The sequence below is a fragment of the Ailuropoda melanoleuca genome, chromosome X (genome assembly GCF_002007445.2).
Source record: "Ailuropoda melanoleuca isolate Jingjing chromosome X, ASM200744v2, whole genome shotgun sequence".
Classification (NCBI taxonomy): domain Eukaryota; kingdom Metazoa; phylum Chordata; class Mammalia; order Carnivora; family Ursidae; genus Ailuropoda; species Ailuropoda melanoleuca.
In genome coordinates, this window is record NC_048238.1 from 92,661,092 (window position 1) to 92,685,575 (window position 24,484).

The 24,484-nt window shown below is 49.4% G+C and overlaps 1 protein-coding gene across 1 annotated transcript in view; it reads left to right on the plus strand.

Moving 5' to 3' along the window:
• Positions 1 to 24,277: 24,277 nt before the first annotated feature.
• The window catches only part of BCORL1 (BCL6 corepressor like 1), a 61,952-nt gene continuing 61,745 nt past the window's right edge, over positions 24,278 to 24,484 (plus strand). The window contains exon 1 of the mRNA XM_034648945.1: positions 24,278 to 24,419. The gene's annotated coding sequence lies outside the window, so the exon portion shown is untranslated. The remainder of the gene's footprint in view (positions 24,420 to 24,484) is intronic.

Sequence of the window (24,484 nt, forward strand, 5' to 3'; positions counted from 1 at the left end):
TGCCACTCTTAATCTCAGGGTCGTGAGTTTGAGCTCCACGTGGGGTGTAGAGATTATTTTTTTAAAAATGCATCTCAATATGATCTCAATATGTGATTTGTGCTTCTTTAGTTATATTGAATATTTTTCCTAGTTCAGTGACCATTAGTATTTCTTGTTTTGTGAATTGCCAATTCCTGTGCTTTGCCTGGTTTTCCAATGAGATGTTGGTCTTTTTCTTGTGGATTTGTAAGTCTTCTTTTTATCTCAAAGCTACTACAACTTTGTCCTATATTGTAAGTACTCCTTGCCTTTAGGCTTTCTAATTTTCCTTGTGGCATTATCATTTTTAAAATACAGAAGTTTTGTTTTTCTTAAGTCAAACAGAGAAAGACAAATGTCAAATGATCTCTCTTACATGTTGAATCTAAAAACAAAACAAAACAAGCTCATAGATATGGAGAACAGGTAGGCGATTGCCAGAGGTGTGGGGGGTGAAGGGTAGAAGAAATGGGTGAAGGGGATTAAAATGTAGAAGTGTTACATTTTTACATAGCCAAAACTATATTTTTGTATCCTTTATTGTTTCTTGGTTTATCTCCATGCCTAGAAAGACTTTCCCTACTCTCAAGATCAAAGGAATATTCATTCACCTATGTTTTTAAAGATTTTATTTATTTATTTGACAGAAAGAGAGAGACAGCCAGGGAGAGAGGGAACACAAGCAGGGGGAATGGGAGAGGAAGAAGCAGGCTCCCAGCGGAGGAGCCCCATGTGGGGCTCAATCCCAGAACACCAGGATCACGCCCTGAGCCAAAGGCAGATGCTTAACGACTGACTGAGCCACCCAGGCACCCCTCATTCACCTATTTTGTTCTAGGTTGCTTATGGTCTTGTTTGTCTTTATTTTTTCTTTTTCTTTTTCTTTCTTCCTTTGTTGTGTGTGTGTGTGTGTGTGTGTGTGTGTGTGTGTGTGTGTGTGTGATTCTTGACCAATCTGGAGCATAGTGGATAAACACAAGTTCCTACCCTGAGACCTCAGCTCCATCCCTTACTTACTAGCTGTGTGACCAAGGGCATCTTCAGATTCCTCCTCTATAAGGTGGGGATAAATAATAGTTTCCAACCTGCAGGGCTGTTTTCAGGATTAAATGAAATAATATATGTAAGGCAATTGGCCCAACACCTAGCACATAGCTAGTGCTCAAGAAACACTAGCAACTGTAATTGGACATTTTTTGTTTTGGTTGCTCAGTATCCAAACACCCTGATGATTTGAAGCAAATCTCGAGAGACAAGGAAGGTAGATAGATATTCCCCCTCCCACTCCACTGGCAGCTAAAGTAGTGGGGATGTGGCTCAGGGTCTGCCAGTCAGATGCTATCTCTCCCTTTGGACTTTAGTACTTCAGCATACAGCACTGCAGGGGAAAGCAGCAATTATTCCTGAAGGTCTCAGCACCCAGGCCTCCAGGAGGGCAGCAGCAAGTCTCTGGAGGGGACCACACACTTACCGCATCCTGAGCAAGGCTGCTTCCCTTAGTTCCTACCCTTTTCTTGAGGCTGGTTCTTTGTGTCTGCACTCACAGTGAAATCCCCAATAGCCTTCCAACAAACTCCTTTCCTGCTTCAGTTACAGTTGGATTCTGTGGTTTGCAACCAAGAACCTGACTGATCAGGTTACCATGATTTAACTCTGGAATTTACTTTGGTGGGTGGCCTGAGGTGCTAACTTCCCCTGCCACACCCCAAATAATCAGATATCCACAGATCATTCATTAAATAATCCATTCTTTCCCCACTGATTTGAAATGGGTGACATTTCTATTGAATGAGCTCTCGCCCTTGGGACTGTCCTATTGACTAGAATCCCACACCTCTCCTAGAACCCCAGAGGGTTTTCTATTCTCTTCTCTCCAAGAAAAGTGTCATGTTCTAGGACCCTAGGCTGCCTGCTTGATACTGAACCCTCTGGACATGTAAGGATTTCCCCGTCTTAAAAGCTGGAGGACTGCCTTGGGAGACATGTCTGCTGGCTTTGGGTTGCCCTGCAGCAAGCCATGCCATCTATTTGACAAGTTCTGTTCCACTTTGGAGAAACTCAAAAGGGTTACAGGGATTTACTTAATGAGAAAAAGAAATGGCCCAAGACAAGCACCAATTCTCAGCCCACTTCCTCCCTGGCTCCCTATTCTGTAACTCTCATTCTCACCTGGGGCAAGACTGAGGTGAGAAGGGGACTTATTAACCTTTCTCCTGACACAGGAGCTTGATCTGGCCCTCCAGAGGCCTGCCAGTGGCTTCAGTATTTGCCTTCTGGCCTACTTTCTTGGTGACATCAAAACTGAATTTGTAGGGCAGTGGATGTGCCATCTCTGGCTGCAAAGGTGGAAACAGGACTGGAATCCAGAGAGTCTTTGAGGAACCTCCAGCCCAGACTTAGGGGGCAGGCTAGGGAGTGGGGAGAGGCAAGGATGCTGAAGGGAGAGAGGAGGAGTCCTCAGAGGTAGTGGTTGTATCGAGTTACAACAGGGGACCACAAGGTCTGAGAATGTCTTGGCTGCCAAGGAGTGTATGCTAGGACAGAAATGCCCAAATGAAAGGACCAATCCCAATCAGTGTCTCAAGATATAATTGGATCTGAATGGGGGTGGGGGTGGGAAACAGATGGTTCCATGACTGTCTTCAGTAAAGACCTGGTATGGCTAGGGAGGTGATGAGTAAAGGATAAAGGAGACACTAGGCTGGAAAGCTCTCATTCTTTGTTTTCCAGCTTTATTGACATATAACTGACATATAACCTGGGAGCTTTTAGAAAGGGACAGGAATCTACACAATGGACTATTACGTGACCACTAAGATGATGTTTTCAGGGACCTTCTTTGATAACATGAAGAAATTCTTGTTATAACTTTAAGTAAAACTAAAGAGGCAAGCTGTAAAATGGTATACTGAGTTGAATCACAAACTGCATGAAAAAAATACTCATTTAAAAAAAACTGGAGGGAAATGCATCCCAAATGTTAGCAGCATTTGATTGTTTTGGAGTGTTAGCTGTGTAACACTACTAGGTACCTACAAAATATGAAGAACCTCTTATGTAACAGGTTCCATCTTGGCATTTAATTTACTTGAATTATCACATGCCTTTGCACAACAACCCCAGGTGGCAATTTACAGGAGGGAAAACTGAGGCTCCAAGAGGCCAACTTGCTAAAATCCACACAGCTCAGAAGTGGCATCATTAAAAATTATTGATTAAAAATTATGCTTCTGCTATTCTCTATTTTCCAAAATTTTGCCAATGAACACATGCTCTCTACCTTTTCCAAACTGTCCCTTTCTTCATCTAATTAATCCTTCCTGGATTAGGAACAAAGGGTAGCATTCTATCCTGCTCCAGAGAATCTGTGATCTCTTTCTCAGCAGAGCAGGGGCTCCTGGTAGGAGGCACCAAGTCCCCAGTCCCGAGTATAGAGGAGTACACAGTGGTGCTGAACAGATGTCTGTAGAATAAAAGACTGAATGAAGGAATACATGAGTAACGGTCATGACCAAGTTAACTGTGATGATGTTAATGCCTTGTATATACAGGGTGCTTGGGGGGGGGGTTAGCCTTTTCACTAGAATGTTGAGAAGGGTACCATTAGGTCTAAAGGTTTACTATGAGGTTTGGGTCCCCTTGCCTTGGGCAACTCGGTGGCCAGCCGTATGTCAAGGGATATCCCTAGCCTTCGGAACTCCAGGTACTGGGCCTGCCATCCAAGGCTTATTGCTACCAGGTCCCTCCCCACACTGAAATACCCCTTTGTTTTTCAGGCCCCAGCTCCTAGCACGCTGGAGGGGAAAGAGGTTTAAGGTCAGGGAGATGCTGGAAATCTTAGAGCACCCTGGAAACCCCTGTAGATACCAGGAAGTTGACTGTGTTTTGTAAGCTAAAAAGGATAACAGATAAAGGAATTCACATGATTAATATGCCAAGAAGAAAGGACCAGGATGGCCAAAGAACACCTGACCTGCTTACAGGGACCTGGAATCTGGATTTAGAATCCCTGCTCAGTGACTCCACTGGTGAGGCCAAGCACGTGATGAGAGGGAAGGGCAGGGCTAAGGCAAACCTCTGGGTGTCCCTGTTCTCTACTTACCAAGTGGGTGGTCACCTCCTATCCCTGTGGGGCAGGGGGACAGGGGACAGGATAATGATTTCATTTCCTCCTGGCCTGAACTTCCCCAATGGAAAAAGTGGACCGAGGAAAGTTTTCATTGAACTGGTAGCACTTTGGAAAATTATAGCCAATTCCCAGTAATCAGCACCAACAAGGGGCCAGTAGTAGGGTCTGCAATTAGATAAAGGAAAATAGTGATGTTTACAATTCAATTTGTTTTAAAACAACAGATTTATCTTTATAATTATGAGCCAGTGCAGGTTCCTGCTAGAAGGAACTGGCCGGTGCTCCAGTCCTTCTGCTCAGAAAAAGACCTCCGTCTGCACTCATATCCCCCCAAATCCAGAGCTCTCCTCAGCCCTCAAGGCCTCGGTCAAATCCTACTTTCTCCAAGAGGCCTTGGAGTTCTTCAGTCCTTTCTCTTTCTTCCATACTCCCTCTCGCACTTTCCTAGCATTGGGTAGAGCCCCTTTCACAGTTGGCCATTTCTTTGTTTTTTAATTAAAGATTTTATTTATTTATTTATTTGACAGAGAGAGAGACAGCCAGCGAGAGAGGGAACACAGCAGGGGAGTGGGAGAGGAAGAAGCAGGCTCCCAGCGGAGGAGCCCGATGTGGGACTCCATTCCCAAACGCCAGGATCACGCCCTGAGCCTAAGGCAGACGCTTAACACTGCGCTACCCAGGCGCCCCTTCACAGTTGGCCATTTCTGTCTGTGACCTCCTCTCCCTGGAGAGCTGAAGCAACTGAAGGGAGGCCACAGCCTTTCCGCTGTGTTGTCCATCTCAGCAGCCCCCTGGACCTAGCACAGCGCCGGACACAGTGGGCTCCTAGCCTTTGCCTCATTTGTTCTTGCCCAGTGGAATGGACTCACGGACTTGGAGGTTGGGGGATCTCTACCTTCTCAGAGATTCTGGATTCCCAGGATTTCCAGGACCCTGGGGGAGCCCCTGCGGATAACAGGGAGTTGTCCTTTTGCAAGCTAGAAAGGAGTATTTACCAGGCCTAATGATAGCTGATTTTGTCTTTCCGGGAGTGAGGAAGCCTCAAACCTATCTGCATGGGCAGTAAGACAGCGGAGCAACAGGGGGCCCCTTTGGCAGGAGGACAGGTTCTCCTGTCCCCATTCAGTCACTGGGCCCCCCAAGTGTGTGACCAGAGAGTTGAGGCTGGGGAGGAGAGGGAAAGGAAGGGGGAGGACTGAGCGCGCTGCTCTCCTCCCTCCCGCTCCTCTTTTCTCTTGTGGTCCCCGCCGGCCTCCCTCTCGGGCTCTTTGTCTGTCGGTCGGTCTGTCTGTCGGCTTTCTCTCTCGCTGGCTCTCTTTCTCTCTCTCTCTCTCTGTCTCTCTCTCGCTCGCTCTCTCCTCAGTTCACGTGACTGCCTGCTCTCAACGGCTCCGATCACCTCTTCCTGAGGCTGCACCTTTCGGTTGGTAACAGGAGACACTCGGGTGTTGGGGGCAGGATGGGTTTCCTTCCTCCGCTTTTTCCTCCTGGCCTCCTCGGGCAGCTCCGCCGCTCCTCTCGACTCGGCCTCTGGCCCTCCACCCCTCCAGCCTCTCCCAGCCCCCATAGTGCTCGCTCCCTCTCCCCTCCCCCGCCCCTGCGCCGGGCCTCCCTCCTCCCCCGCTGCCAGCCCTCTTTGGGGAGGGGGCTTCGGCGCGGGGGACAGACAAAAGGGCCCGGACAGACTCGGGGGCACCCTACTGCCGCTCCCCACCACGTGGCCCCCTTCCTTCGGGCGCGGGTGCAGCTCCCCCTTCCTCTCTCCAGCCAGAGGTCCGGGGGAGTTCGCCCCACCTCACCCCTCCCACCCGCACCATCCTTTCCCCGCCTTGTTCGCGCCAATCGCTCCGCCGCGGGTGCTGAGCCTCCGGGCTTCTTGAATACCAAGGAATGCACCGGTCGCGGGTGGGGGAGATGCTCAGAGGACGGAGGCAGCTCTCTCAGTCCCCAGGCTGGGGAACGGACAGACTAAGCGGGGGCGGGGGTGGGGGACGGGACTCGGGCCCCGCCGTCGGAAGGTTCCTGGTCTGTGGGGGTGATGAGAACTGCAACCTAAGGGAGCTTGAGTTTCGTGGGAGAGACAAACTCTTTGCAGTACAAACTCAATAAAAAAGGACGAATCTAAAAGTGTGATGAAAGTGCCATGCAAAAGCAGAGCTGGACCTACATCTTCGTGAACTTCTGGCAGAACTAGATCGTGCTTCCCTGCCCACCTTGCTCAGCACTTAGTACTTAGCCCAGCACTGCTGCTCCCCATCCTACCAGCTCCCACCGCCAAAATTTGGAATTAAACGTGAACTCTCTCTCTCTCATCCCACACCAGGCTAAAATTTTAAACAAAGGCCATTTAAGATGGAAGTTATCGAGTAAATCAGACAAGACATTTTCAAAGCTGCCTCGTTGTAAATGCACACTTAGCTAGTGCCAAGAGCCGTGGTACTAGCCAGGCCCTAGATACCCTGAGTATGCACTTTAGACCCTATGGAGGGACAGTTGCCCTGAGCCCCCCAGCTGACTACCTGAAACCATTTTAGTCAATAAAACTAAATCCTCTCGGGGCATATTGCCTATGGCCAGAGCCACACCTGCTGTACCTTAGGCATATCCCAGGCCAACCCCAATAACAAATTACCCAAATGCTGGGAGAGGATGGGTGCCAGATGGAATCCCATCTTTCCAGGATTTTAGGGAGGGACTTGAGCTGAGAAATGCCCCAGGCTTGACTGGTACCAAGAACAGTACTTGCTTGCAGTAAAACCTAGTAAGAATGGTCACCACAACTACAATTTATTGAGCACCTACAAAGTGCCAAGTACATAGTATGCATCATATTTAATCCCAATAACAGTTTCATGTGGTAGTCACTATAATTATCTCAGTTTAACAGATAAGGAAATTAAGGCTCAGAGAAGGTAACTTGAAGAGATCACACATCTGGTTAGTGGCAGAGCTGGGTTTGGAATCCAGATCTGGACAATGCACAAGTCCAGGCCCTTAACTGCTAGGCTATCCCACCTCTTTCCCACAGGGAGTGATTCTAAAACTCTCCCAGAAGGAACAAGGACAATCACGGGCCAGCGTACAACCTTGCTGAAATTGGCTACTTACCAAAATGTGGGTCAACGGGGGGAGCCCAAAGTCATCCTGCTTGCTTCATAAGTGCCACAGCCTCCCAAATAAAAGTCTAGATCCTAGATTTCTAACAGAATCCAAAGGACCTGTCCTATCTGTCCATCCCCCACAGAAATCATCCCACTTCCGGTTTCTGTCTTTCTTGGGTAATGGTGAGATTTGCAGGATGCCAGGCTGAGAATGAGCTTCTTAGAGGCAGTCTTATGGGGGGTGGGGGTGGGCTTGATAATGGACCCCCACTGCCCTACCCCCAGTCCTCCCTGGAGGGAGGACAAATAGGCCCATTGATTCGAAACTCTCCCAGAGGGCATTAGAGTAATGACTCTGGACTGTGTGATGCCTACACCCCCGTTGACCTCCTGACTGACCCCTGCCCTGGGAGGTTCCAAAGGCCACAAATCTCTGTTGCTTGTGGGCCATGTGGTTTGTGGCTGTTTGTAGTTTTGGAAGGGAGGGGGGAATGACAGGGGTAGGGGACACCGCTTCTCACTGTGCCAGGCATCCTGAGAGAGAACTAGCAAGGAGCGGGCAGGGCCAGTTCCAAACCCTGCCAAGACACACTGCAACTACTGATATGGGCTCCATCATTTATTTTTGAAAGCAGCAGGGCTCTTGGCTCATTTGCATAAATGTTTGCACTGCCTGCTATATTTTGGTTTGGGAGAAGGGCACCAGGGCACAGAATATAACATACATAACAGATTTGTAACTGGACAGCTTGAGCCTGCCCCTGGGTAGGTGAACTAACCAGCCAGCCCAAGATGGCCCTTCACCTTCTGTGCATACTTTTGAAAGCTCCTCTACGTGCAGAATGAAGCACCAGCCACATGTAGCAATAGAAAGATCTTGTCCCTAAAGGGGTACTTCTATGCCAGGTGTGTAAGCGGATCAGTGGATAAGGAGCATTTTGACTTGAAAAGGGCCTGAGTCTGGACTCCTGCTTTCTATTGTTCAGTAAAGAAATGCTTACTCAGTGTCTTCTATGTGCCAGGCACCTTACCAGGCACTGAGATAACATAATAAGTATTAAGACCCTGTCTCCATCATTAAGATACTCATAATTGAGCATGGGTGACAGAAACATAATCAAACAACTCTGGCTTGGTGTGCCATCAGAGGGAGGATAAGAGAAGACTGCTAAGGTAGCATTCACCTAGCAGTGGGAAGGAAGTCTGGAGAGACTTGGTGGGGGGTGTGATTGCTTAATGAGTCTTAAGCTTCAACCCCACCACCACCACCATCTCCAAGCTATGTTTTAACCTCTATTACTAACTCCTTGTGTGAGCTCAGCAAATGTTGAAGCTCTCTGAGCTGCCTCGGTTTCTTCATCTTCAAAATGGGAGCCATAATTTGTGAAGTGGGCCCCTGCTTGTCCTGGGTCCCGTACTTCCCAACTTGCCTGGTCCTATATCAAACATCGACCCTAGAGTGAGCTCATAACTGCTTCCTCACCTGCATGCAGACATCTGGCAGAGCTGGGGAGAGTGGGGAATATCGAGAGAGGTGGTGGGAGTGGGAGATGCACGTTGCGCACAAGGGGTTCCGGCCGAAAGGAAGGTACGGGTAGAGGTGGGGGTTAACCTTCTGTTCTGAGGTAACCATCTTTATGTATCTGTCTTTCCACAGCCCCTCTTCTTCCTCACCGTCGTGAAGCGGGAGCAGCACTGGGGGAGGAAAGCGGCTTGCTGGGGGGAAGGCCCCTCAGAATAGCAGTCAGGTGTCGCCTGCTTCAGCCCCTCCCGCCCCACGCAGTGCATCTTGAGGACGGAGGCATTGAGGGATCGGTTGTCCGTCCCGACCTCCACCCTTCAAAGATGAGATCGCCTTAGTTTCTTTCTGGAGCCAAGCATTTGCCCACACTTTTTTTTTTTTTTAATCCTCAATATGGCCCGCCTTTGGGATATGGGTCACCAGTTCCGTTAAGTTTTCTCCCTGTTGAGCAAAGAAGGGCTTCCTTCTACTCAGCCTAAACGACCCCCTTAGGGCTTTCATGGGGGCGCGAGAGCTCGGGGCCGGCCTGGGCCGAGTCGGCTGCGCTGCCTCTCCAGGATTTCCTGCACTCCGCGCCGCGAGGTCTGCTCGAACTTCGGCCTCCGACGAAGGCAACTCGGCTTCCCTTGAAAATGCAGAAACTCCCAGCCCACACCCCCGCCCCTCGGGCCGCCTCCTCCCCCTTCCTCCTCCGCCCCCGCCCCAGCGAAGACTCCGCCCCGAGCCCTCGGCGTGGGGGCCTCCCTGCCACCTGCCCGCTGCCCATCCCACATGCAAAGCGTGACCGCCGGGGAAGGAAGCCGAGCGCGCGCCCACACCGGCCCTGCGCCGCGGCGACAGCGAGCTGCTCGCCTACTCCGTCCGTCTGCGCTTACCCAGCATGCACTTCCAGGCCCCGAGCTATCTCGGAGCTGCAGCCCCGGGGTCAGGGCGGCCGGAAGAAACAGGAAGTTTGGGACGGTCCTAGCCGTGGGGCCGGGAGTCCTAAAAGGCAGGCCCTTAACTCCGCGCTGCCTCCCCCTTCCCCCGCCCCCTCTTTCTGGCGCCCTTCCCTGGGGTCCGTTTCGGGGGCTGGCCTTAACTCCAAAAATCCAGATGTGTTTGGGGGTCATTCAAGGCACACTCCCAGGGTTCCCTTCGCCGTAGCATCTCCGAGCTTTATGGATCGAGGGGTGGGAGGGGGGAGGGAGTGCTCCCGCCCTGGTGGGGTGGTAGGCCCCGAGGGTGGTTTGCCTTGTGCCCGCGGAGAGGGAGAAAGACGCTAGAGTGGGTGGAGGTGGAGGCGGGTGCTTAGCCTCCCACAGCCATCTCTTGGGCAGGTAGGGCAGAGGGTGGAACCTGGTGCTGAGTCTAGAGTTATTGTCTCCCCTCCCTCTGCTGGATAGCTTCGCTCTAATCTGCCCTCCACACTAAGGCTGCCCCATTATCCTCAGCAACCATCTCATTAACGGGCACTGCTGTTCACCAGGGGCTCCGGGCAAGGGAGAGGGGATGCCTAATGCGCTCCATTCCGGCAGCAGAAAACGCAAAGGGCATGCCCTGTTTGAGGTGATCTTGTTCCTCTCTGCACACCCCTTTGGCCAGGCAGGAAGGACTGGGTTCTCAGTTCTCTTGGCCTCCCTCTCTGTTTCCATCCCCACGCCAAAATGAGCTACATCAGTGCCACAGGCAACCTCGGCTAGCCACACTTGAGCCTCTCTTGGCCTGGAGCTGAGAGGGGTATAGGTCAGGGTGGATCCCGGTGGGCCATGTGGATCTTAGTATGCCACTTGGCCAATCCTTTTCAGGTGTTGAAGACATCTCCCTAGACTTCCTGAGAGAAAGGGGGTGAGGAGAAAAGGACGAATAGTTTGGAAGTAGGAAGGTGAAGGTAAAAACTCACTAGCTGTGGAGTGCTTGAGAGACTGTCCCAGACAGTTTCACCCCCAGGCAGAATTAATTAGTCTTTCTTCTATGCTCCCATAGCATAGTAGGATTTATACCTCAATTATCACATTGTATTGTAATTATTTGTTTACATGTTTCTCCCCCTTGCTAGATGGTGAGCTCCTGGAGGGAAGACACTATACCTTATTTATCTCTGCAGCTCCCTGCACAGAACCTAGCTCACAAAAGGGGTGTTGAATAAATGAACTAAAAATGGAAGAGATTCACTTTGATGACCTCCAGGATCTCGTTCAGCTCTAATATTCTGCGATGCAATTTTAAACATGCACCCAGAGATGCACTCACACATGTGTAAACACACAAACAGAGCAAAGAGACAAACACAATCATGTCGCAGTCCTGGTGTCAGTGTGAGACCACTCCTTGGAAAATGAACAGATGTTACATGATGCCAAGTACTGGCCTTTTGAAAATTGAATCTCCAAACCTAAACATCTAAAGTGTCGACAGCCAATATCACAACTGGTTCGGCTGATTTTTTTTCCCCACTGCCCTGACTTTTTAAGCAGCTATAGCCCTACATGTAGAAATAGTGAACATTCGGGCTGAGAGGGCCCTCTGAGATGCTCTGGTACAAGGAATGCTCTTCATTTTACAGATGAGAAGGTCCAAAGTCACGCAGCAGCAGAAATGTCAGTTCCGCCTTCTCACCGCTTGGAGCATGCACATGTATGACACATGTGTGTATGCAGACAACTGCCTGGATCTGCACAAGTGGCTGCTAACATGCATAGACGTGGGTGCATCCTTGAAACACGTGCCACCACTACACCCGGGCACACCCTCCCCCAACATCCACCTAGCAAATGAGGATGCCCCCCCCCATGTGGCTGCTGATCTGGGAAGGGAGGGCAGGGGTCACCCTGGGCCTGGGCAGCCCTTCCCAGGGCCAGAAAGGGACAGAGAAGCCTACAGGTTTGCAGCTGTCATTTAATGTGCTCGGCTCGCCCAGCTCCCCTCGTCTCTTCTCCGTCTGCAGAGGGCGAGGAGAGGAGACATTCCGGGCTCATTCCAGCGAGCCGTGTGCACGCTGCAGGCGTGGTATGTAAGTAAGCGGCGCGCTTCCAGCTGCTGCCTTACACTTCGAGGGCTGACAGGCAACCCCCTCCCCCCAAACAAAACGCATTACCCACCGCTGGTCTCTCTTCACATGGGCATGATTAAGGCAACCAGGACCGTTCAAGTCCTTCTCAAAAGGAGAGAAATTACGGCTTTTTCTCCACCTCGCCTGCCCGCCTTTCCCTGGGGGGATCTCCTCTCTCAGACCCACCTCTAACTGGAAGCCTATGCAGACTTAAACCCCCACCTGCCTCTGGCCAGCCCATTACAGCGTGCTCCTTTAACACTCTTGTGGATAGTTTGCACCCTAGTTGTTCGTGCCTACTCATTTTCCCCCATCAGGGTCCTTCCTCCCACCTCCATCCCACTTAACATGAGCATCCCTTCCTTGCCTTTGTAGAGTGCTTTATAGCTTTCAAAGCGCTTTCCCCTATGTGTCTGACTTTACCGCTACCACAACCTTGTAAGTCAAGTATTAGTACCTTCATTTTACACACCGGGAGACTGAAGCTCAGAGAAGATAAGCAAGCCGCCCAAGGTCACACAGCTAATACCACAATCTCCATCTTTGACTACAGAGTGCACACTTTACTCACTCGCCACTCTAGCACCCAGTTGATGTCTGGCTCGCCAAAGGGAGAGAGCCGCCTTTCCACTTCTTTTATACCTCCAGGCCACCCGCTGTAGGACTGGCTCTGTACACAATGGGCATTCCCAGGCCTGGGTAGACAGACGGACGATACAAACAGCAAATCCTGGGATCTCCAGGAAGGGAGAGGCATTTGCACACTCTGGTGTTGTGTACCACCAGGGTCTTTTCAGCAGCCCCCACCCCTAATGTCTTGTCTCTCTCCTCACTTGCTCAGAGAAAGCAGTGCCAAAGCCACAGTGGAGATCATCCCTATGGGTGTGGACCCCAGCTCTCCCCTCCCCCTCTCCTTTGGGTCTTTGGAGTGTTCAGATCTCATGAATAAAGCTAATATTGGAACTGGTCGTATACCGGTCTAAGAGGGACTGTTCTCTGGATCCTTCTTTGCAGGGACGTATTGTGCCAATAGAATGCCCCGAGGCCCCGGCCCTTTCGTGCAGGCTGGCTCGAACCGAGGGCACCCCCTCCCTTTAGGAGTCTCAGCTGATTTCCCTTGAGAGCCGCTCTGCTCCGCAGCCCCCCCACCACCAATCGGACTCCCTCACTGTACCTGGGCCCCGCCCCGACTGTCCTCAGGGGCGGGGCCAGCCCTAGGGCGAGCTGGGGCAGGAAGTGGTTGCAATTACACACTCCCGACCCCGCACTGGCTGCCACTGCCTGAGCGACAGTACTGACTCGGCTGGCCCCAGACGTCAGGGTAGGGGCTGGAAGAGGGCTCAGCCAGGGGCTCCTGGGCTGGAATGAAGCTCCTTCCCTGATGGAAGGGAGTTTCCAAGGCTGGGGGAGGCTGAAAGCCTCAACTGTCTGCCGGTCACAACTAGGGATAAAGGGAGGGGGTTGTGGGTCTTCATCCCCAGCCCAGCGTGGCAGCCACTCCGCACCACCATCTCTTTTTAACCTGGCCACTGGCTAAAAGCAGCTTTCCCCTGCTGTTTGGCCCCTGTGCTTGGGATTGCCAGGACAGCCCTGACCCCTCCTACCAAGGAGGACAGGCTTTGATCTTCTGCTGCAAACCACCAGAGCACAGTGGCTTTATACCCCCTATTACTCCCTAGTTTCTCGGGCATTCCCATGTGGGGCCAGCTCTGGGCTAGGTGGAGGGTGTGGCTGGTGTGGCCATTGCTATGGGCTAAGAACCTTGTAGAGAGAGGGCTAGGGGAGTTTGAGAACGTTTGGCTGGGATGGCTTGAGAACTCTCTGGAGTGCCCTTTCATTGAAAGCATCTTTAGCTCAGAAAATTGTGGCTACATTAGAGGAATGAGGTAGAAGAGGGCTCAGTGAAGAGACTGGAGGAGTGAAGAAGATGGGGAAGTAGAGGAGGTAATGGGAATGAATGAAATAGGTTTTTTTTAAAAAGGAGTCTACAAACCCAGTGGATACAATAGGGGCTCCTCTTTGCCCTTCACTAGGATCTTCTCTTGCAAGCCCAGGTTCTTTTGGTATGTCTGCACCCTGCAAAGCCTGCACTTAGTGGCTGCCTCCCCAGCTTCAAAGCCCTGTTTCAAAACCTACTAAAGGGGCGCCTGGGTGGCACAGTGGTTAAGCGTCTGCTTTCGGCTCAGGACATGATCCCGGCGTTGTGGGATCGAGCCCCACGTCAGGCTCCTCCACTGAGAGCCTGCTTCTTCCTCTCCCACTCCCCCTGCTTGTGTTCCCTCTCTCGCTGGCTGTCTCTATCTCTGTCGAATAAATAAATAAAATCTTTAAAAAAAAAAACCTACTAAAAGCTTCATGGCACACTCCTTTCCTTGTTCTATTGAAACTCTCCCTTTCTCCGGGGCCTGCCTAATCTGCTGAGGTGGGTTGGTGCTCACTTTGGGGCTGTCTAAAGAGGAAAGTCTCCCCATGGTACTGATTCTGGCAGAAGCCAAAGGCTTTGTAGGCCAGCTTGGGGGGCTACTGATCAGCAGCACTTTTCCCTGGGGTTCCAGCTTCCCAGGAGTCTGGAAAGTCATAGGCAACTTCCACAGACAGCACATCAAGAGAAAGAGGGATGAGAGAAAGAAAAAAGTGCAAAAAATGAACCAGGGTCAGGACTCTTAGCCCTGCCTTTGTCTTGCTTCATTCACGGATGGAGATCACAATCAGAATCTCAAAGATTCTATTTATTTATTTGACAGAGAGAGAGAGAGAGAGAGAGAGAGAGCACAAGCATGGGGAGTGGCCGACAGAGGGAGAGGGAGAAGCAGGCCCCCCACTGAGTAGAGAGCTCTGGCCCCCCATGGGGCTCGATCACATCCTAGGACCCCAGGATCATGACCTGAGCTGAAGGCAGACGCTCAACCAACTGAGCCACCCAGACGCCCCTGGAAGACTCTTTGAGTATGAGATGATGACAGGACACAGGATCAAATAAAGGAATAGGAATGGAAGTGTTTTGTAAACGATTAAGTTCTATACAGATGTGAGTGAGGAATTACCATTATTATTACTCCGCATTACAAATTTTCATTTTGCTCCCATGGATCTGGTTTGTTCAATACTCTCCTTAATAGAGGTACATGACACAGACAGGTTAGCCTTGGGACGTTTGAGGCCCTGAGTGAAGCACCACGAGTGTACGCAGCTTGTGTGAGAGAGAAACACAGAGACGGAGACAGGGAGACAGAGAGAAAAGGAAATGGGAGGGAGTGGTTAGATGGAACCTCTCCCTCAACATTTGTCCCCTGGCAAAAAGGGCTATAATGAACAAGAAGAGACTTGAAGGGGAAACCTCATGAATCATATGGCCAGAGAGGTCTAGGAGACAAGTCTTGTTTGTCTCTGTACCCTCAATAGCCAGAACTAGCTGGGGAAAGGAGCTCAAGCATCCAGACTGCCCATTTAATGACTGATGGAAGGAACTGAGGGAGGGGTGCTCCAAGCCTTCTGCCTTCTTTGCTGCCACTACAGTTCTGATCGCGTGCATCTCAGCTCCTTTTAGCTGCAGGAGTCCTGTCCCCCCAACCCAGTCCCCCAAGTGCAGGTACATCCTTGCAAGTCTGTAGCAGCAAGTCATTGTACCCCTGATGTCTCTGTCACAAGAAGGCTGGTGTTCAGAGGCCCAGCACACAGCCAAGGCCACTCACACCACACGTGTCATTACTATTTGATTCTTCACAAGGCCTTCCAGACTCTTGCAAAGCCTCGGGATCGGTCTGAATATCAATCAACAAAAAAACGGGGCCATGGTTGGGGAAGCACTTTATGACCAGCAAAACCCCATGCAAATGTAAGGGATTATCGCACTGTATTGCAAAAGGAACATTCTGATTCTCTGACAGTTGTGGTTATTTGGATTTTGGCAAACTGGAGTTTACTGCATTATAAAATGTGTGTGTTGGGGGGGGGATGTCTACAGATGTTTGTGTTCAGTGATAAGACCCATAGATACAAAAAGCTACCTGGCCAAATGGCACAAAGAGTCATTTAGACCATGCAAAGCCAGTATGGCTAAGTTAGCAAGAATTCCCTGGCTCTCTATCTTTTTCAGCATGCTTTTAATATAGGTGCTCTCATCAGATTCTCCCTACAACACTATGTCACTGTTAAGTCCCTCTGACTTGAGTTCAGTAGAATAAAGCACACAGTGATCTCAGAGGAATCTACTTTTGAGACTTGCAGCTCTGAGAACTTTGCCTGGGAGAAATTTTCAGGCAGAGAAAAACATGGTCTGTGTAGGTCCTGGCAGGGCACTCCAGACACATGCCAACTTCACTCCATTTTCTGTCCCCACAGAGCAGCTCTACAATGCCTCTATAATGACCTCCAGACCAAGAAGAAGGTTCTCTTTCAGTCATTCAATCAACAAACATGTTTTGAGTGCTTTCTCATCTGTGCCAGGACTTCTGCTAGGCCCTGGGGCTGTAAAAATGAAGAAGCCTTCATTGCTCACCATTCCTCACCATTCCTCTCTCACCTCTCAAGCAACATGTTTTGTGGTATCTTTTCCCCTTCAAGACTCACCTCGATGTTCATTTTATTCTGCTAGAGTGAAGCCAGGACTAACAGTTTTGAATCTAGTCTGGTTGTTCAATCTCTGATGCGGCGACGAAGGATCCCTTTGGAAAGAGAAGTGCTCAGAACATCAAATGGGGCTCTCAGACATGGAGCACAGGTGTTACAAACTGCAGAAGAGGCAGCCTATTTTTTTTATTTTTTTGTCCACACACTTGAAAAGTCAGGAGAAAAATCATGCGATCAGTGTTGTGTTGGAACAGCATTCTCACCTCAAGTTCTGTCAGAGCAGATGTTTTGTATCTGGAAGTCCTCTCTGGTAGGTCCAACTTAGGCTGTCACATTTCAGGGCACAGTTAAAGGGCTGTCTTATTGGTCCTCAGTATATGGCCATGTGGATCCTTGGTGGGAGAACTCTGGTTAGTTAGCTAGAACATTCAGGCAGAATGACTTCCTGGATTTTGGGATTTTCTAGTTTAATGAAGGTTAGCCTCCAGCTCCTTTCTTGTTTAGCTGCTTGGTGTGGAAAATCTTTTTAACATGCACGAGCCCACTTTCTAAGTTTTCTGGAGAGTCCTCTGAGCAACGTGATGCAACCTCTCTTTGTTGACTGGGCACCTTGCAGGGATTTGTCATCAATGGATCCCAACTCAGGGTCTCCAAACCCATAAAAGCCTGGGAGATAGTCCCTGATGTATGTCCGTATTTCATACCGTCCAGTGAAACATACCTGCGCAATGCTGCAGGCATTAACTACAGCATCAAGTGTTGTTGGCTTTAGATGGAATTCAATGACCTCAGTGTGACTATCTTGGGATGATCAGAAGTTCTGACATAGCTTTATTTGTATCTGATACATTTTTGTTTTTTTTATTTTTTAGAAGTTTTTCATTTCTTTAAGTAATCTCTATACCCAATGTGGGGCTTGAACTCATGACCCTGAGATCAAGAGCCCCACGCTTTTCTGACTGAGTCAGCCAGGTGCTCCATATCTGATACATTTTTAAATGGCAAATTGTTACTTGAAAATACATCCTGTTTAAGTAGATACATATTTTGAACACACAGGGTTAAGAGCCCAGACTTCCCAGATTCATATCCCAACTTCAAAACTTATTAGCTAGGAATGGATAAACAAACTGTGGTATATCCATACAATGGAATATTATTCAGCCATAAAAAAGAATGAAGTGCTGGTACATGTTACACTGTGACTGAACCTCAAAAACATTATGCTGGAGCGCCTGGCTGACTCAGTGGGTAGAGCATGTGACACTTTATCTCAGGGTCATGAGCTCAAGTTCTGTGTTGGGCGTGCAGCCTACTGAAAAAAAAATATGCTAAATGAAAGAAGCCAAAAACAAAAAGCCACAGATCATACGATTTCACCCAAATGAAATATCTGGAATAGATAAAGCCATATAAATAGAAAGCAGATAGGAGGTTGCCAGAGGCTGGGGGTAGGGAGGAAAGAGGAGTAACTGCTTAACAGGTATGAAGTTTTGTTTTGGGGTGATGAAAATATTTTGGAACTAGGTAGAGGTGGTATTTGCCCCGAGTTGTGAATGTACTAAATGACAGTGAATCTTACACTTTAAAATGGTAGTTTTTAATTTATATTACGTGAGTGAATCTGACCTCAATTAAAAAAAAGAAAACTTAGTCACTGGACAGCTTTGGGCAAGTCACTGAACCTCTGTGTACCTCGATTTCTTCATCCATAAAAGGGGGAAATAATAGTACTTAGCTTATAAGATTGTTATGAGTATTAAATGCATTACTATTTGTAAAATCCTCAGAACAGTGTCTGGTACATACCAAGCAATGTATAACTGTGTTTAATGGGATCCACAAGGGGAAAGACATAATCAGACCCTTGGTAGTAACAAGTTTGGGAATCTCTGGTGAAGATGAAAGTGGAAAAGTACTCCATGCATTTCAGTGTGTAGTCCAAGAGACCTCTGGTTTCTAATTCCCAGACATTGTTGGAAATTCAGAGTATGAGGCACCACCCCAGACCTATTCGGGAAGACCCTGGTTGGGAGGGTGCCTTGGAATTTGAATTTTAACAAGCTCCCTCCAGTGATTCTTACGTATATTAAAGTTTGAGAAAATTTGCTGTGAGAGTTTAGGCTGAATGTATGTGGAAGGCAGAACATTGTTCTCTGGATTTAAAAAAAAATTGAAATCCCAGGTCTCAACTTATTGTTTGATCATCTTGTGACTTTCTTCCCAATTCTTCCTCTAGAGCCTCTTGCAGTTTAATGAACAAGAACAGACACACAAGAATACATATAAACACACACACCCGAAATAAGAATGGTATATTTACCAAGTTATCTATAGCAGCGAAACTATGTGCTTCCTCCATTCAGTGAATGTTGGAAGTGCTATGCTGGGCTGTGTGGAGGACCCAGTAAAACGTAGCCCTGCCTTCCAGATGCTGACAAGTTCTATGAGACAAGATGGTTCCTGAAAAGGCTGGGCATCATGTGAGTGGTGGATTTGAGAAGTGGTGTGCATGTGGGGAATGGGGGTTTGGGGAAGTGCATGCTGAGTAGTACTTGAGGGGACCCATGCCCCCATTGAATGCCTACTATCAATCAATCCCCAACTAATCATGGAGTGCTGTCTGCTGGGACACTGCCAGGCACTGTGGGGGATGCTGCTTTCTATGGCAAAGTGCCTGCCCTCAGATGGAGAGGTAGAACAAAGTCACAGAGCACAGAAAATCACTAAGTGCTAAGCAATACTTACTTACGGGGCCAAGAATTCAGAGGCAAAAACATTCAGATACAGCTCCGTGGAAGTGGGGCTTGAAGGATTTGGCCAGGTGGAAAGGAACTCAAGTGTAGGCACATGGATAGGAGTGAGCATAGAGATGTGTAAGTTCAGCAGGGTATCTCGGTCCCATGCCAACATTTCTGAGCCTACACAGAATCACCACCACAGGCAGAGGAAGTGGAATTGGGTGAGCACCCACTGAATGTGGCCCCCTTCAGTGGGTGCTATTCTCAATATTCTTTAGCCTCTTTGGGGGAAGAGAGAATAGTTTTGTTGAAAGGTCTTGCTAAATTTTATTCCATTCCCCTTGACAAAAATTCACTTTCTTTGTCTTTATGTTTGGGTTGTGATTTATCCCCAGGCTTGAATTAAGCAGGTGCTCCCAAGTTCTGAACTCTAAAAACTCCTCATGCTTGGGGCACCTGGCTGGCTGAGTTGGTAGAATATGTGACTTTTATCTCAGGGTGGTGAGTTCGAGCCCCACATTGGGTGTGGAGCCTACTTAAAATAAAAATTAAAAAATAAATAAACAAAAAGTCCTCTTGCTTAAAAAAGAACAACTACTATGGGGTATCTACTAGGTGCTAAGCACTGTTCTAAGTGCTTAACATCCAATAACTCATTTGATCTTTATAACATTTTCAGGAAGTATTTATTAGCACTCATTTCATAAGAGAAAACTGAGGCTCAGACAGAAATTAAGGGTCTAAGTGATATCGTTAGGAAGTGGCAGAACTAGGATTCAAACCATGTCTGTCTAACTTTAGAGACTGTGTGTAAGCACTAAATGGGAGGAGAAAGACTAAAGGAGGCTAAAACTTAAAATTGAGTCTTCAATGGGCAAGAAGGGAAGCCAGGTCTGGACCTCAGTTTCCCCTCTATGAAATAAGAGGATTAGATTAGATCATCCATTCATTCATTCACTTAACAAATACTTGTAGAAGGTCTACTCCATGCCATGGTAGGGGATGTTGGGGGAGAGAAAGGAGGCTGTGGTACACAATTGAGAAATACTGGGTCCCTTCATCCAAGGAAGTGGAAATCTAGTTGGAGAGACAGATAGGCAGAGTATAGAAGTGCTTAATAAAGGGCTAAGCTCAGTATGGTGGGGAAAACCCCTGAGGAGCAACTTCCATGGGGAAGGAGTGGGGGTCAGGGAAAGTGGCATGCAAGAACCTGCTTGAGTAATGGTTGAGTGGGATTTCAACAAGCCCAGAAGGGCATAGAAAATGCTGAAGGAGCAGTCAAGAAAGCGCTTGTCTTGTCCAAGGAATGGTGAGAGGGCTGGTTTGGTAAGAACAGAGACTTTGTGAGGGATGTGGATGGGAAGGAGGCTGGAACAAGATCAGGGAGGGCCGTGGAAGCTAGGTGAAGGCTTATGGAGTTGATTTTGTTGTCAGTGGGCAGCTACCGCCAGCTTTTCAGGAGGGGAGATGATTTCTTAGTTTCTTCCATCTCTAACACTGTCTGTTTGATTAAAAACCTTGTTAAGTGCCTAGGAGTCTTAGGGAAGCAGGCAGGCTTGACCTCGAGAGGCCTCTAGGGTGATTTTAACCCCCTTCTTCATTTTCCCCCCTTTGGCTATAAAATCCAGAAAGCCTGTTAGTTGTTTACAGAGTTAAGTTTAACCAGACATGCTGTCTCCCCATCTAGACCCAGGGCTCTTAGACGGCAGAGAACGGGCCTTCCTCAGCATGGAGTGGGCTGTTGGAATGCATCTCCAACCTTCTACAGTAGGGTTTGTGCATTTGAGATATATGAAGATCAAATAGGGGCGATGGATTCTCCCCCATGGCCCCTCCCAGGGCATAAAGGGAAACACCATAGAGCACACAGTGTATGTAACTTATGGTCAGCCCTGCTGACTTAGTACCAGCCTCACTCTTTCTTTCCTGAATTTGCAAGGCCCTTTCTGTACGCTTCTCTCCCCTAGTCTGCTTTCAACTGTGGTGGCTTAAAATGAGCCCTTTTACAGTCCTGAAACTCTGAGTTCCAGACCTGACTTCACCTTCAACTGACCAAGGAGGGCGGGCAGGGGATGAAGGGATGACCAGAAGCTTCAAATTCACTTCCTTCTGACACTCCAGCGATCTAAGCACCTGAAATTGTTGTCATTGTTGTTATCTTGTCGCTGTCACAGGACTGGGCTGTTTTACCAAAGACACAAGGAAGGCCTCTGATTTCAGAACAAAGCAGAGAATTGGAGCAATTATCCTATGAATTAAGTCAGAGGTTGGTTTGAGGCCTAAATTACCCCCCATGAACCCCAAATGCCCTGGTTCATCTGGTGGCTCCAGAAGGGCAGAGCCGAGGCCCCGTGTCACCCCTAGGTCTCTGTGCTAGGGAGGCTGGTGATGCTGATGCTGATAGTAGTAACACTTGCGTGAGTCCAGTAGTTTATGGTGCACAAAATTCTTTCCCACCCACTATCCCATTTGATGCTCAGGGGTGTGCTTGTGAGAGAGGTAGGACAGGAGCGTTGCTTTCCATATTTTAGAGTTGGGAGGAAGACACAAAACACAGTGCTTGATATTGGGTGGGCCCTACTCGAATGTTAGGGCTTGCTTGAGGCCCCACTGCTAGCCATCCACAGGACAGAACTAGGATCTGGTTCTTAGAACTCTCCAAACAATCCTCTTTCCATCACACTAAGCTGACTGAGAGTTGCCCAGGCAAGTAGCTGTTATTGATGGAAGAAACAATTATTTAAAAATCTGCATGAAAAGGAACATTTTGGCATTAAATGGAGGTGCTATACCATGTTGAAAAGAACTCTGGATGTGGGGTCAGGATTACTGGGGTTGAGTCCTGGTTCAGGAACTCACTAGCCATGTGACTTTGAGCAAGCCACTCATAGATGCTCATAGACTCAGTTTCCTCAATTACAAAATCGAAGGTTGTAGTGAGAAAACAAATGAAAGAACACAAGTGAAAGGGCTTTATAGACATCCTGACATTGTACAAAGTTATTATTATTATTATTATTATTATTATTATGTTGTGGTTCTAGCCTCAAATAAAGTAATCATTAATCTCTACTCTTTACAAGGCTTCCCACAGCTCTCCCCACTCTGCTCCTTGATTTCCCATCACCTCCTGTAGGGCAGGAAGCATGGCCCCCAACAGGAAGGGCTCAGAGAAGCTAGAGCTTCAACCAGGAAATAACCATCTTGCCCCAATCTTCATTTCGCCAGATAAATGATGCAGCCAAATGGTGAGATACAGATGAGTGGGGAACAGAGGTGTCCAGAATCCATTTCAGCCTCAAACCAAAGAGCAAAGTAGCCCCAAGGCCCTAAGGCCCTTAAGAGAAGTAGAAATTTAGTAATTACCAGATGAATTAAAATCAGTGAAGACAGCAAGTTTAAATCAAAGCAGAATTAGTAGGGCCTGCATTATCAGGCCCAATGGAGGTGATCCCTCACACCCTAATAATGCCTGTAGAATTCGTATGTTAATAGTTTAAAGGAATCATTTCAAATTTTCACTTTTCCTTAGTGCAACTTAGGCCAAACATTTTTTAAAGTGTGTGTGTTGCTGGGGGTGGGGGGATGCACAGGAGGGTGGGAATGGCCAAGTAAGACAGCTAGTGAAGAAGTTCCCAAATCAAAGTAAAATGGCAAGTGTTATGTCCACATTGCTGGCAGTAGATTTTGAGGCTGGTGAGGAAAAGCCAGAGGGGTCATAGAACACCAGGCCTTAGACAACAGCAAAGCCACTGCTACCTTAGTGGCTTACCCTCCTCTGCAATACTCCTCCTTCAAACCAGGTGAGGGAGACATACCAGGCAAGTCTCAGCTGCCATCTCTAAAGTCCTTCCAACTGAGAGAAGACACCCCATAGCTTAGAGATGGAAGCTCTCTGGGCCTGGAACAAAGGAGGGGGGCAGGGAGGAGGAGGAGGAAGACATTAATCCGTCAGGGCTTCCTTCTAGTCCAAATGACCCTCTGGCTTCCTCAGTATAGATAAATATATAATAAATAATATCAATATATCTGCACATAAAGATTTTTTTTCAAATTCTTGCTATTAATTTCACATTCCATGTTTATAAAGCCCTGAACCCTCCAGGAACTGCTGGGCACCTCCCCTAATATCCACTAGGCTGAGCCTATGGCTTTGAAGTCCCAACCGCGGGCTCAGGGTTGGAGCTGCTAAGAAACACCCTTAGACTGAAAGCAAGTCTGCCGGCAGCTTCAGCTCCTTCGCAAGCTGCTCTCCTTCTCGGAGTTAATGTAAAGTCATCAGAGTTCCAATGTGGACCGCAGGCTTCTCAGCCCTTCAATCCTGGGGATGGCGGGATGGCCTGGGATGTAAACACATACAAGGATTTATTCCTTTGGCCAGGCGGGGAGTCGTTAGGGTAAAGGGTAAGGGTCAAGGGGCCTTGGTTTGGTGACTGAGGAGCCCGGGATGGGGGGGGGGCGGACAGAAGCTGAGTTTTCCTCGAGCCAGGTTTTCGGCCCCAAGTCATGCAGGATTCCCCCTTTACAGACCTTTCCTTCCCTTCCTCCTCCCTCCTCCCTCCTCCCTCGGGCCTCTTGGTCCAGGCACCCCCCCCCCTCTGCAAAAGGTGCCTCCGCGCCCAGGCCAGGAGCTGTCCTTTGAAGGCGGCCAGGGGTTTTGCAGCACGGAAGGTTGCCACGAAGGGTGGGCCGCCCGGGAGACGCAAGGCGAGGCAGCGACCCCGGCATTTTCCCTTCCCCAGCACCTGTCCCACTTCGGCACCGGGGCTGGGGCTGCGCCCGCGGGCGGCCTCGGTGCCCGAGCGCCAGAGCCTTGCACCGAAGTCGCCCGGGTTAGGGAAGTGGGGGGCCAGGGAAGGGGCGGGGCGTCCGGCGGGGGCGCCCTCCGCATGCAAGACCCCATGCCTCCCCATACACGGAGGCTAAACGGAGATAGAGAGTCACACATAAAGCACCAGCGAAAACGCTCGCTCTCCGACCCCGAGCGGCGCTGCTCGCCCCCCCTTCCTGGAGCCGGGGGGCTGGCCGGGAAAGGTGGCTCCGTTCTTCCCCCGTGGCCAGTGCGGGGTCTGCGGCTGCCCGGAGAGGTTCCGGCTTCCCCGGGGCTGGCAGGGGGAGCCCCGAGAACTGCAGGCCCGCCCCCCCTTCCTCCTCCTCCTTCCCCTCCTCCCCCACGTGTCCTCCCGGAGCCCAGCGGCCTGATCCCAGCACCCCCAGCCACCTCCCTCCTCCTCTCGCTTCGCCCGCTTCCCCGGTGGCGTGGAGAAGAGCAAAGTTGCGACAGCGGCCGGGGGGCTCTGTCCAGGTGAAGGGGGCGCCGTGGGGGGTGGGGGATGGCGCGGCCCCAGCGGGGGCGGAGGGAAGATAAAG